The 16341-nt window shown below is 40.2% G+C and overlaps 1 non-coding gene across 1 annotated transcript; it reads right to left on the reverse strand.

Annotated features, from left to right (window-relative positions):
• Nucleotides 1-2799: 2799 nt before the first annotated feature.
• Nucleotides 2800-2906, reverse strand: LOC142173110 (small nucleolar RNA R71). Its single transcript, XR_012702540.1, has one exon. It is a non-coding gene; the product is annotated as a small nucleolar RNA R71 (small nucleolar RNA).
• Between the last annotated feature and the right edge of the window lie 13435 nt (nucleotides 2907-16341).

The following is a 16341-nucleotide window of genomic DNA, read 5'->3' on the forward strand; positions in this document are numbered from 1 at the left end:
TTCCACGGCCGCACTGCCTTTTTGTGCGGTCCGCGGAAGAGAGATTCAGAGAGATGACAAAAACTAGGCTTCAGGCAACGCGGCCATGGTACACATTGCGCGGTCCTTGGTAAAGGTTCCGCGACCGCACTACCTTTTTGTGCGGTCCGCGATAAAGGTTTTGCGACCGCACTACCTTTTTGTGCGGTCCGCGGAAGAGATATTCAGAGAGATGGAAAATGCCAATGCGGTCCGCGGTCATGGTTGTGCGGACCGCGATGCTGCCTCCGTGGCCACGGTCCATTCTACGTGGTCAGCGGAGCCCAAGTCAGAGAGCCCAGAATTGAAGTCCAAGAGCCTAGCGCGGCCACGGTCCATTTTATGCGGCCCGCGCTGACCCCGCAGGGGTATTTTTGTCCAGTTTTCCATCCTAGTATAAATAGAACATTTTACCATTTTTAGGTCATTAGATATATCCAGAACTTAGTTGCGCTCGTGGGAACTTCATCTGTAGCCATTTTTGGCATTAGCTTCAAATTAACGATAGATTCTTGTATTTTAATTTAGCATTTAATTAATATGCCTTGTTCTTCATCTATTTCTCTATTTTCTCCTTCAAGCATGAGTATCTAAACACATTAGCTAGAGTTGTGGCTCAACCCTAGTGTGGATAATTGATGGGTGTTGCCATCTATTGTTAGATTGACTATGTGTGTTTGTTATTTGGGACAATTTTATGGTTTAATATATGAATTGGTGGTTGCAAACACTGGTTTATGCTAAGTTGACTTGGCTCTTCTTGAGAAAGAGAGCCTAAGTGATGATAGGCTATAATTGTGTATTTTAGTCGCTTATTACACTCTAAATTACTGCACTTTAATTGAGTTTGAGTTTTAATCGCTAGTGGTTTGCACTAAATATGTGTTTTATGCTTTGTAGGAGTGATTCTAATTTATGTAGGCATTATGGAATGAATTCAAGTGATTTGGAGCTTTGAAGTCTGAGTAAAAGCCCAATACATTAAGTCGGGATCGTGTTCGGAGGTTGTGTACCAAATCCAGATGTTAAAAGAGGACGAAATAAGTTCACTCTGAGAAAATTACACTGCCATGCTGCATGGGCCGCCGCAAGGCGCCACGCACCAGTGTAAAATGTTGCCTAATGCGAAAAGTTGAGGCTGCTGATAATTTCCATTAGCACGCCGCAGGGTGCCGTCACATGGTGCGGCGCGGCTGTACAAAATTTACAGAGCCAGAGTCCTATTTCACACGGGAGAAGGTGTTTTCGTCTGGGCCCAACCCTACTTGGTATAAATACATATTAAATCGGTATTTGGAGGAATTATTTGGACGGATCTTAGACCTGGAGAGACGCACTTTGGAAAAAAAATACACACAAGAACATCTCAGATTTCTTCATCTTTTCTATTATTTTCAATTATTAAAAACTTATGCAATTGTTTGATTACATCATGAGTGGCTAAACACCCATTGTTCTGGGGTTGTGATTTAGCCATGAATATTGTTGTTTGATATTAGCTTGACCTTGATTATAATTCACCAATATATGGTTGTTTCTTCAATTCTGTGTTTAATTGCTTAATTGTCTGGCCAGCAGTTAGATTCTATTTACTATCTATGCTATGCTTAGGAAAGCCGTGTTTAGATTAGAGAAGAATTGAAGAGAGCATGATCTTAACCCTTAGGGGGAGCGGATTTGTGGTTAGGATAGGAATATACCTAGTCACCGTGCTTAATTAAATATCGTGATCTTAATGCGTTCTTAATAGATTAATTTTATAGGAATATAGGCGTTAATCTATTGAGAATAGGTGAATAGTACTTCGGGAGAAGGCTATGAGAGCATTTATCGATTAATTAGCAACCATGAGTGAATTATATGAAAGGGAGAGTTAATTAGAACACAATAGGATTGGTGAATTGATCACAACCCTAGAATAGTTGTCTCTATTTAATACATAACAATCATTCTACTGCTTGATAATTTAGTTATTACTTAGAATTGTAGTTAGCATAATTAAATTCTTGAACTCGAACTTAGCTTGACGGAATAACAATATTGTTGTGTTAGTGAGTAGTTGATATAAGTCTCTGTGGGTTCGACACTTGACTTATCATTTTATTACTTGTACGACCACGTATACTTGCTTGTGCGTTTGGGAGCAACAAGTTTTTGGCGCCGTTGCCGGGGACTTGAATATTAGCTACTTGCCAGTTTTTGCCTTAATTATTTATTTCGTCGAGTTTAACGTTACTTGGTTGTTGCTCAGATCTCAGGAACTTTGATTGAATGCGTAGGGTCAGAATCCAAGACCGACTTCAAGGCTTTGATCCTGAACCTCGGAGAATATTTCACAGGAGGTTGAGGGAAGCAAGGGACACGAATAATATTCAGGCACTTGTTCAATTTCCTATGGACATGGCAGAGGAGCAACCCACGGCTGTTCAGGAGGTGGCGATGCCCAGCATTGCTAATGTCACCTCCAGTATAGCGAAGCCCAGAATCACTGGGCATGTTGAGCTGAAACAGAGCATGTTCTAGCTGCTTCATGCAAACGGGCAATTTATGGGTCTTCCACACGAGGACCCACAACAGCATATTCTGAACTTCTTGGAGATTAGTGATACTTATATCACTAACGGGGTCACTCCAGATTATGTGAAGCTCACACTTTTTCCATTCTCTCTGTTGGGCGAGGCTAAGTAATGGCTAAATGCAAAACCAGCTAATTCCATTAGAACATGGAATGATTTGGCGAGAAAATTTCTGGCAAGGTTCTTCCCTTCAGGCAAAACTACAAAGATCAGAAGTGAGATAGTTGCCTTCAAACAGACAGCGGGGGAATCTTTATACTCGGCTTGGGAAAGGTTCAAGGGGCTACTCAGAGACTGTCCTCATCACAATCTGACGAATGAAGTGTTAGCTCACACTTTCATAGAAGGGCTACATTCTGAAATAAAGATCGTGGTAGATGCTGCAGGTGGGGGTCAAGTGTTGGAGAAAAGCTTTGATGAGATATATGCATTATTGAACAAATTCTCCAAGAGCAATCCGGATTGGCAAGGAGAGATGGGCAGACATACAGTGCAAAAGCCTGCAGGGGTTCTTGAGTTAGATGTCGTCTCAGCATTATCAGCGCAGATTTCTACACTGACCAATCAAGTCAACCAAATGAACTTGAGTATCAACAAGCAACAGGTACAACAGGTTCAAGCTTTTTGTGAAATATGTGGAGAGGGGCACACGAGCGACATATACCCCGCAAACCCAGAGTCTGTCTGCTTTGTGGATAATTCAAACAGGGGCCAAACAACCCAATATGGGAACACTTACAATCCCAACTGGAGGAACCACCCAAACTTCTCTTGGGGTGGAAACCAGGGCACTCAGAATCAATACAGGCCTCAAGCACCTCAACAACAATATAGACCACCTCAGGTTGAACAACAAGCGAGTCCTACAAGTCACCTTGAAGACATGTTGAATAAAGTGATGGCTGAATAGCAAGCCCTCGCCACAACAATGAGAAATTTGGAGCGGCAAATGGGACAGCTTGCCAGTGCTCAAAACACTAGACCAGCTGGAGCTCTTCTAAGTGACATTGAAGCAAATCCTAAGGCATCCCTTAATGTCGTGTCATTGAGGAATGGGAGACAATTAGAATAGGTTCAGTCGAAAAAAAAGAAAACAAATGACTTTTGATGAGAGGCCAGCCACTATTGAATCAATATAAGAAAAAGCTAAGGAGCCAAAGAAGCCAGCTGGAGAGGCGGTGGTTGAGCAACCCCCACAATTGGTTGCAAGGCCACTACCTCCATTCCCTCAAAGATTGCAGAAATTAAGAGATAATGCCGCATATAAAAAGTTTCTTGATATCTTGAAGCATGTGTACATTAATATTCCATTGGTTGACATCTTACAAGAAGTACCCAAATATGCAAAGTACATCAAGGACATTATGGCAAATAAAAGGAGGCTAACCAAGTTCGAGACTGTGGCACTCACTGAGGAGTGCAGTTCAAGAATTTAGGACAAGTTACCTCAGAAATTGAAGGATCCAGGTAGTTTTACTATCTAAATCTCGATTGGTAAACATGTTGTTGGGCGAGCTTTATGTGATCTTGGAGCGAGCATCAACTTGATTCCGCTATCTGTGTTCAGATAGTTGTTGGGTGAGCCATGCCCAACAACAGTTATCTTACAATTAGTCGATCTCTCCCTTGCTCATCACGAGGGAGTGATTGAATATGTGTTAGTTCAAGTGGGTTCTTTCATATTCCCTACTGATTTCATTATCCTGGACTACGAGCCCCATAAGGAAGTCCCATTTATTTTGGGGCGTCCATTCCTAGCCATGGGCCGAGCTATTATTGATGTTTGCGAAGGAAAGATGACAATGAGAGTGGGTGATCGAGTGGAGGTCTTCAATGTTTATAGAGCACTCAAGTTACCAGCCCACTATGAAGAGTTATCCATGATCTCTGTGGTGGAGAGTGATGCCACATCGTTAGTGCCCTATATGAACCCTGTAGATCCTGTTGAACGAGTATTGATTGGGGATGTAGAATAGTGAAGATGAAATTATAGGAGAAATTGAGCAAGTATTGGATATGTCCTGCAATTATGTACATGGGTTTAGAAAATTTGAAGAGTTGGATAGGCCTGTTACTCTGACCTTTCCCAGGCCATCTATTGAAGAAGCTCCGAAGTTAGAACTCAAGCCACTTCCAGCGCATCTACGCTATGCTTATTCGGGGAACTCTGAGACATTGCCCGTGATTATTTCGTCTAGCTTGACTAGCACTCAAGAAGAAAAATTACTTAGAGTACTCCGTGAGCATAAAAAGGCCATTGGGTGGACTATAGCTGGCATCAAGGGTATTAGTCCATCGTTTTGCATGCATAAAATCTTTTAGAGGACGAACACCACCCCAGTGTGGAGCAGCAAATAAGATTAAACCCCATTATGAAAGAGGTGGTGAAAAAGGAAGTAATAAAGTTGCTCGATGCAGGTATCATTTTTTCTATTTTTGACAGCAACTGGGTAAGTCCAGTTCAATGTGTACCCAAAAAGGGAGGAATGATTGTAGTTGAGAACGAGAAGAATGAGCTAATCCCTAATCGCATTATTACGGGATGGAGAGTCTGCATTGATTATAGAAGGCTCAACAAGGCAACTCGCAAGGACCACTTCCCACTTCCATTTATCGACCAAATGCTAGACAGGTTAGCCGAGCATGAATATTACTGCTTCCTTGATGGTTATTCAGGATATAATCAGATTGTCATATGCCCAGAGGATCAGGAGAAGACTACTTTTGCTTGTCCTTATGGCACTTTTTCCTTCAAGCGAATGCCGTTTGATATTTGTAATGCACCAGCCACTTTTCAGAGGTGCATGATGGCTATTTTCACCGACATGGTGGAAAAATTCGTGGAAGTGTTTATGGATGATTTTTCAGTTTTTGGGTCTTCTTATGATGATTGCTTGAGGAATTTGAGCAAGGTGCTAGCCCGTTGTGAAGAAACAAATCTTGTATTGAATTGGGAAAAGTGCCATTTTATGGTACAAGAAGGCATCGTGTTGGGTCACAGAGTATCAAGAAGGCAGTACTGGATATGTCCTGCAGTTATGTACATGGGTTTAGAAAATTTGAAGAGTTGGATAGGCATGTTACTCTGACCTTTCCCAGGCCATCTATTGAAGAAGCTCCGAAGCTAGAACTCAAGCCACTTCCAGCGCATTTGCGCTATGCTTATTTGGGGAACTCTGAGATATTGCCCGTGATTATTTCGTCCAGCTTGACCAACACTCAAGAAGAAAAATTGCTCAGAGTACTCCGTGAGCATAAAAAGGCCATTGGGTGGACTATAGCTGACATTAAGGGTATTGGTCCATCGTTTTGCATGCATAAAATCTTTTTAAAGGACGGACACCTCCCCAGTGTGGAGCAGCAAAGAAGATTAAACCCAATTATGAAAGAGGTGGTGAAAAAGGAAGTAATCAAGTTGTTCAATGCAGGTATCATTTTTCCTATTTCTGACAGCAACTGGGTAATCCCAGTTCAATGTGTGCCCAAAAAGGGAGGAATGACTGTAGTTGAGAACGAGAAGAATGAGCTAATCCCTACTCGCATTGTTACGGGATAGAGAGTCTGCATTAATTATAGAAGGCTCAACAAGGCAACTCGCAAGGACCACTCCCCACTTCCATTCATCGACCAAATGCTAGACAGGTTAGCCGGGCATGAATATTACTGCTTCCTTGATGGTTATTCAGGATACAATCAGAATGTCATATGCCTAGAGGATCAGGAGAAGACTACTTTTACTTGTCCTTATGGCACTTTTGCCTTCAAGCGAATGTCGTTTGGTCTTTGTAATGCACCAGTCACTTTCCAGAGGTGCATGATGGCTATTTTCACCGACATGGTGGAAAAATTCGTGGAAGTATTTATGGATGATTTTTCAGTTTATGGGTCTTCTTGTGATAATTGCTTGAAGAATTTGAGCAAGGTGCTAGCCCATTGTGAAGAAACAAATCTGGTACTAAATTGGGAAAAGTGTCATTTTATGGTACAAAAAGGCATCGTGTTGGGTCACAGAGTATCTAGGAGCGGCATTGAAGTTGATAAGGAGAAGGTGGAGGCGGTTGAAAAATTACCTCCACCTATTTCGGTGAAGGGTGTCCAGAGTTTCTTGGGACACGCGGGTTTCTATCCACGCTTTATTAAAGATTTTTCGAAAATTGCTACTCCTTTGTGCAGGCTACTTGAAAAAGATGTAACTTTCAACTTTGATGATGCTTTCCTCAAGGAATTTGAAGAACTTAAAAATAATTTGGTGACTGCTCCCATTATTGTGGCACCTGATTGGTCCTTACCATTTGAACTTATGTGTGGTGCGAGTGACCGTGCTATTGGGGCAGTGCTAGGCCAGAGGAAGGACAAGGTGTTTTATTCTATCTACTATGCGAGTAAGACTCTTGATGATGCACAACTAAATTACACCACCACTGAGAAGGAGTTGTTAGCTGTTGTGTGGGCCTTTGAGAAATTTCGGGCATACTTGGTGGGAACAAAAGTAATAGTTCATACCGATCATGCAGCAATTAGGTATTTCTTTATAAAAAAAGAATCTAAGGCTATATTGATGCGCTGAGTTTTATTGCTGCATGAATTTAATGTAGAAATACGAGATCGAAAGGGGACAGAGAACCAAGTAGCTGACCATCTATCAAGGTTGGAAAATCACGATCATGTGGAGGAGGGTGGCCAAATTAAAGAAGTATTTCCTGATGAGCAACTTTTTGCTATAACCCAAGACCCTCCTCCATGGTACGCAGACTATGTGAATTATCTTGTGAGTGGGGTACTTCCTCCTGAAATCCAATATGAAGCTAGAAAGAGGCTTTTACATGATGTGAACTTTTACTACTGGTATGAGCCATATTTGTACAAGCAATGTGCTGATCAATTGATGATGAGATGCATTCCTGAAAAAGAGGTGGAATTAGTGTTGTATGATTGTCACACATCACCTTATGGGGGCCATCATGGAGGAGATAAAATAGCTGCAAAGGTGCTACAATCCGGTCTCTTTTGGCCAACTTTATTCAAGGATGCCCATGCATTCGTTAAGAAGTGTGACCAATGTCAGAGAACGGGAACAATCACAAGGAGGCATGAGATGCCTTTAAATAACATTCTAGAAGTTGAGCTTTTTGATGTGTGGGGGATAGATTTTATGGGGCCATTTCCACCGTCCAGAGGAAACAAAAATACATTTTGCTAGCAGTTGACTACATGTAAAAATGGGTGGAGGCAATTGCTTTGCCAACGAATGATGCCATGGTGGTAGCTGCTTTTGTGAAAAAGAACATATTCTCGGGATTTGGGACTCCATGTGCCTTAATTAGTGATGAGGGGACTCATTTTTGCAATCGGTTGCTGAATAACCTTCTAGCTAAATATGGAGTTCACCATAAAGTTGCTACAGCATATAATCCTCAAACCAATGGGCAAGCTGAGGTGTCAAACAGAGAAATAAAGAAAATATTAGAAAAGACGGTGAGTGTGAATAGAAAGGATTGGGCTGCAAAGTTGGATGATGCCTTATGGGCGTATAGGACTGCATATAAAATGCCAATTGGAGCGTTTCCTTATAAGCTGGTTTATGGGAAGGCATGCCACTTACCCGTTGAATTGGAACACAAGGAATACTGGGCCATTAAGAAGCTAAACATGGACATTGAGGTCGCAGGCGAGAAAAGACTTATGCAGCTGAATGAGTTAGATGAGTTCAGGCTACACTCTTATGAAAATGCTAAGCTATATAAAGAAAAGACAAAACGATGGCATGACAAGCATATCAAGCCGCGTCACTTCGAGCCAGGCCAACAGGTATTATTATTCAATTCTAGGCTACGACTATTCCCTGGAAAGCTAAAATCGAGATGGTCAGGTCCGTTTGAAGTGGTGAGAGTCACGCCTTATGGTGAAATCTAGTTACATGCTTTAAATGGTGAGAGGAAATTCTTGGTGAATGGTCATAGAGTCAAGCATTATTGGGGAGGAATGATTAATCGTGAGAAGACCAAGGTTGTACTCGCTGATGAGTAGGCGAGACTCTGCGTCGTGCCGCGACATTAAATTAGGCGCTTGTTGGGAGGCAACCCATCTTTACTGTATTTGTTTTTGTTTTGTAGGATTATAAACATATGAGACAAAGTCATTGGATGAGTGCAAAAGCAAGTTAGAGGTTGAGGACTAAGTGTGGGGTGCCCACACGAAGGACTATGCCTGGGGGAAGTCTGAGTACTCGTAAGCCGTTATTGCTTCGGCCTTTGGACTTTCAGGGAGTTTCTTGTCCACCCTTGTTATTGTTTTGTTTTATTTGTGCATTGAGGACACTGCACTCTTTTAAGTGTGGGGTGGGAGAATTCTCTAGATGATTAGTAGGATGTAGAATTGTGTAGCATTTCAGTAGCTAAAAAATAGAAAAATAAATAAATAAATAGAAAATTGGACTTTTCCCGACGATGGATCTCCTAGGTAGTTTTCTTGAGGGATTTAAGTCTAAAGAAAAAGAAAAAAAAGATTTTCTTTGTAGGTAGTGTAGCAATTTCTCCTTGGTTTTTCTTTGTGACGCGATTCTTTTCCAATGGTTTCTTTTGAACCGGGTATAGTTAGTTTTTATTTTTTTTAGAAATAGGAAAACTTGTGCTATGTTTTGAATTGAAGCAATCTCTTTTAACCTTGTCATACCTTGAGAATAGTGAGTACTTTAGTTGTGACGCTTAAGTTCAATTTTTGACTCTTGTATAAGTACCTTAAATTGTATGATTTTAACTTTGCTTAACTTCTTTGACTAGAGTGTCTTGATGAGTTCAATCCTGAGTAAGTTATGTGCCATGTGTGTGTAAGGTTTTGTATTATTCTGTGCATTGCATTTGATGTCTAGAACTTGTCCCGTGTGTTTGCAAAGCGAAATAGTAGTTTTGTTCAATCTTAGAAGTGATATAGGCGTTTCTTTGTTGAGCCATATAAATATCGTACCCGCCTAATTGTTATGTATCATAGTTAACCCCTTTGAGCCTGTAATCCTATTTCTTTGGCAACCACATTACAAGCCTTACCCATTCGTTTGAATTAACCATCTATTTGAACCTTTTCACCTCTCACGAGCATTTGAATTGTTATGAACTTTGTAAAAGTTAAAGTGTGGGGTGGTTGGTTTGGCTTTTGAGTGGAACTAATGAAATAAGGAGAAAGGTGCACTGTTTTAAAAAAGTAAGAGCCACATGAATTGAAAAGAAAAAAAATAGTTGTATTGCTGTGAAAAGAATTCTTTGATAATGGTGACTCTTGATGTAATTGTGCTTAAAGAAGTGGGGAGTTAATGTATATTGATGTGAAGGTGGAGTTATGGTTTGACATAAGTGTGGGGTTTTGAATGTTAAAGTGTATGTATTAAAGTGCTTAGGGAGGTATAGTCACTCTTATATCTAAATGTATCATACCTGTCCCGCAGCCTACATTACAGCCAAATAAAGTCCTACTTGATCCTAGAATGAATGAGCTTAATTAGTAGAGTAATACACTACGGGCAAGCCTATGGTGCATCTTTTGTGGCATATGAATGTTATTTCTGAGAGTGAGTGAATTCTTTCTATCTTGAGTTCCTAATTGTTCTTAAATTTTAGTGTGTGGAACTACTCTTTTTTGTTGTGTGAGGGCACTTGATTCATGAAGGAAAGGTAATGTCATTGACCTCTATGTTAGAGTAAGTGGATGAGTTATGAATAATGTGTGGTACTTGGGAGTCAAATCTTGATGTTAAGATGTTACGCTCTTGTGCTTAGTCTATTTTAAATATTCTTGGTGTGATAAATTAGGAGAATTGCTTGAAAAGGTTGTGTCTATATAAAGTGTAGTTTGATTGCTCGAGGACGAGCAATGGTTTAAGTGTGGGGTGTTGATGATAGGTTATAAGTGTGTATTTTAGTCACTTATTACACTCTAAATTACTGTACTTTAATTGAGTTTGAGCTTTAATCGCTAGTGTTTTGTACTAAATATGTGTTTTATGTTTTGTAGGAGTGATTCTGATCTATGTAGGTGTTATGGAATGAATTCAAGTGATTTGGAGCTTTGAAGTCTAAGTAAAAGCCCAATACAATAAGCCGGGATCGTGTTCGGAGGTCGTGTACCAAGTCCGGATGTTAAAAGAAGACAAAATAAGTTCACTCTGATAAAATTACATGGGCCATCGCAAGGCACGACGCAGCAGTGTAAAATGCTGCTTGATGCGAAAAGTTGAGGCTGCTGATAATTTCCATTAGCACGCCATAGGGTGCGGCGCATGGTGCGACGCGGCTGTACAAAATTTACAGTGCCAGAGTCCTATTTCGCGCGGGAGAAGGTGTTTTCATCTGGGCCCAACCGTACTTGGTATAAATACATAATAAATCGGTATTTGGAGGAATTTTTTGAACGGAGCTTAGACCTGGAGAGACGCACTTTGGAAAAAAATACACACAAGAACATCTCAGATTTCTTCATCTTTTCTAGTATTTTCAATTATTAAAAACTTATGCAATTGTTTGATTACATCATGAGTGGCTAAACACCCATTGTTCTGGGGTTGTGATTTAGCCATGAATATTGTTGTTTGATATTAGCTTGACCTTGATTATAATTCACCAATATATGGTTGTTTATTCAATTTTGTGTTTAATTGCTTAATTGTTTGGCCAACAGTTAGGTTCTATTTCCTATCTATGCTATGCTTGGGAAAGCCGTGTTTAGATTAGAGAAGAATTGAAGAGAGCATGATCTTAACCCTTAGGGGGAGCGAATTTGTGGTTAGGATAGGAATATACCTAGTCACCATGCTTAATTAAATATCGTGATCTTAATGCGTTCTTAATAGATTGATTTTATAGGAATACGGGTGTTAATCTATTGAGAATAGGTGAATAGTACTTCAGGAGAAGGCTATGAGAGCATTTATCGATTAATTAGCAACCATGAGTGAATTATATGAAAGGGAGAGTTAATTAGAACACAATAGGATTGGTGAATCGATCACAACCCTGGAATAGTTGTCTCTATTGAATACATAACAATCATTCTACTGCTTGATAATTTAGTTATTACTTAGAATTGTAGTTAGCATAATTAAACTCTTGAACTCGAACTTAGCTTGACTGAATAACAATATTGTTGTGTTAGTGAGTAATTGATATAAGTCTCTGTGGGTTCGACACTCGACTTATCACTAAGTCTCCAAAATTGACCCAATAATGAATTGGGATGGACTCAAGAGAATTGATAGTCCCAATTAAAGGGTTAAGCCTCGAGAGAGTAATTACCCAACTTGAACCCTAGTTGCTTGAGCTAATTTGCCTACCCATTTGGTCTCGAGAGAGTCAATTGGGCAAAATCACTCTCTCTATCGAGAGGTGTGAGAGTGGGTAAAATTGTGCAACGGTTATAGCATAAGCCCTAATTATGTCAATCGAACCTTAGTAACATCTACCCGTCAATTAGCCACCTAGGTAATGACATGACTCTAGTGCCCTTCTTCCTGATAGATACAACTTAGTAATTATCTCGTAGCATAATCTAGTTTCAATTAATAGTTTGATAATAGTAGTTTATAATCAAAAATCCCAAAAATGTATGGAAGTAACATTTGGAACAAATACAACTCTAGTCTAGATAGATACACGACTCCATTCCTAGCTCCCTGTGGAAATCGATCTTGACCCTCATATCAGGTAAAAGCTATTGTGACCCTCTCTTCATACCTTTTAGTAGTGTGGAGTTGGCAGTGATCAACTCCCAAGTCCCATATTTTACCGCGGACCTCCCGGGATCGTTGAAACACAGATCCGGGTCCGTTTACCAAAAATATTGATCAAAGTCAACTAAAAACCAAATTTTAACTCTAAAATTAATTTTTCATATTTTCACATAAAAACTTTCCGATTTCATGCCCAGACTACACACGCAAGTCGATACACATAATATGAAGCTACTCGTGACCTCAAACTGTCGAACCGGACGAAATTGCTCAAAACGACTAGTCGGGTCGTTACATCCTCCTCCACATAAACATACGCTCGTCCTCGAACGTGCCCAGAGTCGTTCCAAAGCCATCGAACCACTGCATAAGCTCCTCATACATACACCCGGGGCAATTCCCCATCACTCAAACCTATGTAGGACTGACAATGCAACTTAATTGATGGTCTCACCTCATCCTTAGTCCATAACCTTAAGACAGAACCAAATCCTCAATGTCTGAAATTCATTATAGGACCTGAATCCCACATCATCACGCTACATGAACCTGAACAAGCTGAATCGAGCCAAAATTCCAATCCAGTATACAATCACATGCTATTCCACACAACTCAAATGCCTGAAGCAATAACCTCTTACCACCATAGATGTTCAAATAATATCCTGAATGCCGGTAATACACCTCACATTGAATATAACCTTGTTCCAGACCTCCACAACACTGACCATGATAAAGAAACATGCGGATATTCATAGTTTCTCATGAAGCCAACAAGTCAAGAAACTCTTTCGCCCGCCAAGGGCCATTACCCAACTCTTAGCAGAAACAACCACATACATCCAAGCACTCCTCACCCCCCAATACCATAGTACAAATCTCATGTCTAAGAACCTCATCTCATCCAGTACAAATAGCCCAACTAACAACTCACCATGGAACCACACGGATTCTCACACTATACAGTTCGTACACCAAACTAGCAATAACTAAATTATGCAACACAAATAAGGGAAAGCCAAGTATAAGAATTATCTAACAAGTACAACATGTGTGACAACAAAAGTATAGTCTTTCATCAAATCGTCCCATAGAGGGAAAATACAACACCAAATAAACACAATAAAATGGTACCCCACATAACATCTGCTGCGGCGAGCAGCCCGCACCCAAATACTCATCAAGCCAAAATGCTCGGGTCAACTGATCACATAAATATTGATATCAGGCACAACAGAGTGCACAAGTAAAACTGTGGGAACAATGAATAGAAGTGCTAGAACATGAAAGAAACAAGAACATCTAAGGTTCAATGAACAAATCAACATCACGAGGGCTATCTTGCCTGCATCGCCACAAGGCCTGAACAGAATTACAACATGCATGGGAAATAATCATACAACCTCACCGCCTAACACAACATAAAAGAGTAGCATATAACATAGGCTAGGGGCACAAATAATATCCATTCTGCCGGTAACATAACCATAATGACAATCTCACAGGAGCGCTCAAACTGATCTGATACAAGATACATATTCTCATTGAGCTTTCAAATAACCCCCAACCCAAATCCTGATTATTTCCAAATAGGTAAGTATGCTTCAAAAAGATCCACAACAACTTATCGATAATACATGCTATTAATTATTGCATTCTCAATATTTCTTCAAGATCCGTAAATTGGAAATAGTCCATTCATGAGGGCATCTAGCCCCAAACCTCAGGAATACCGAAATTTCCATACCCAACTCAATTACGCAAATCAAATGGCTGATATATCAATCACACCCTATTATTCTGTTGAAGCACCCATATAGGATTTCTGGTCGTGTAACAAAACATGAACCCTGAAAGCCTCAAAACCTAGTAATCACCATGCTACTAGCCACGCACCCGCAAACCAAAACTCAAGGTCCCTTCCAAAAATGCACACCCTTCACATATGATAGCCAAAAAGGTCAACACTCTATTAATTTCTGATACCTATTTAGGAGAAAGTCACAACATACCACATATTCGTTACACCTATAGCATACAGCCAACTCAAGCCTTTGGCGAACCATCGAGACCCTTTCGAGATCCGCCCGCATGCAACTAAGCCATCAGGACTGCACCTCCCCAACTTAACCGAGTCATACAAACGATCCAATAAAAGAGTGCTGCCACAAATGCCAGTAGAGATTTTCTATTCAAAGGACCAATTACTTCATCGCTATGCTGACCCAATACCACAAAGCTGACCCATTTCTTCGGATAGTCGATATGTAGTAATCCTAGTCAAAGTCCCAACATCGTCCTGTGCAAGATCTCAGACCTTAGTCATATACAAATTCAAGAAACCTACCAATACCACATATACATATACCTCAGGCCAAATCTGATATAAATCTAACTCTGCAATCTAAATGTTGCTATTGGACTCCTGCACTTGGCGCAAAGCCAAAGAAAACAATGTCTGATGATCCACAAAACTAACCTTCAAAGCTCGTACAACACAAATCACAAGGTACTCCAATACTAGTAGTTATTCCCAATCAACACCCACTTTGTGGCCTTGCCACAATCGCGGCGACTAGTCAACCAATTAAACCTTCCCAAGCTCGCACTCATCAATCAGATGCCGAAACCACTACGCCTCCATACGAACAACTGAATAGTCTCTCAATGCCTTTGTATCTTCAGCCTGGAAAACACGTCGAGGCAATGCCTGAGCATCCTTGACTCCTTCGTAGCCTGTTTGTAGCATCACAAACCACTGGCGCATAGCGAAGGCTGAGAGCATAATATTATACATGAGTGGATTTAGAGGGACATAAGTCATATACTTCCAGCTGAAACAATATCGCACGATAGGGAATGAAAGAAGTGGAATTTCCTAACAGTTCTGTAGCCTCTCGAAGATAAGTACAAACGTCTCCGTACCAATCCGCAAGACTCTACTAAACCTTCTTATAACTCGTAGCACCCATGAACCTAGAGCTGTGATACCAACTTGTCACGACCCAAAATCCCTCCGAAGGAGTCGTGATGGCACCTAGTCTATAAACTAGGTAAGCCTAACATTTACAGAAATAACATTGATATTTACAAACTTCAAATTAAATAACTCTCAATAAATCACTATTCCCAAAACCGGTGGTACAAGTCATAAGCCTTTCTAAGAGTAATTATACAAATTAAATACAACACGGTTCCAGAACGAGAAGGAATCAATGGAACGTAAATACAAATGAAGGTGACTCTGAGGCCTGCGAACGCAGCAACAAGTTACCGTGAGTCTCCACCGCGACGACACGCACAGCTACTATCGATTAATACTTGGATCTTTACAAAACAATGTACAGAAGTGTAGTATGAGCACACCACGGCGGTCCCTAGTAAGTATCAAGACTAACCTCAGTGGGGTAGTGACGAGGAACAGTCAAAACACCTACTGGTCAAATAAAATGAACAGGATATGATAATGAAACATCGAGATAAAGATAACGAGGTAATATCAACAACGGAAAGAAATCAAAATACCAATAGTAAGAACCATAAAGGGAGAACACGGGTAGTAATGAACAATAACCAAGTAAATCAACACTGACATAACAGGAACATAGACAAGTAAGAATATATTTAATTAAAGAAGGAGATGCCCACTCAATCAATCACGTCATGTCTAATACACAATTTTGACCATCTCAATCCTCAATTTCTCATATCATAATCTTAACTTCCGGACCTTCCGCACGCATGGCATCTTGTGCCCCCATATTTTTCCATTTCACTTTTAACAACAGAATCCACATGCTATACAATACATAATGTCCGTAAAATGCACTTAATATGTCCAAGAAGTCCTATTTACCTAATATAAGTAAAATTACAATTTCTAAACTAATTGGGAAAAGCTAGCGAGAAAAGATGAATTTCTTTTGAAATCATTTGAGTAAAGAAAGTAACCCATTTAATTTAAAAATACAATATTGAAGGGATTATTATCTTTAACATGAGAATTAATAACTTAAAACTTAGTAGAAATAT

The sequence above is a fragment of the Nicotiana tabacum genome, chromosome 18 (assembly GCF_000715075.1).
Source record: "Nicotiana tabacum cultivar K326 chromosome 18, ASM71507v2, whole genome shotgun sequence".
NCBI lineage: Eukaryota > Viridiplantae > Streptophyta > Magnoliopsida > Solanales > Solanaceae > Nicotiana > Nicotiana tabacum.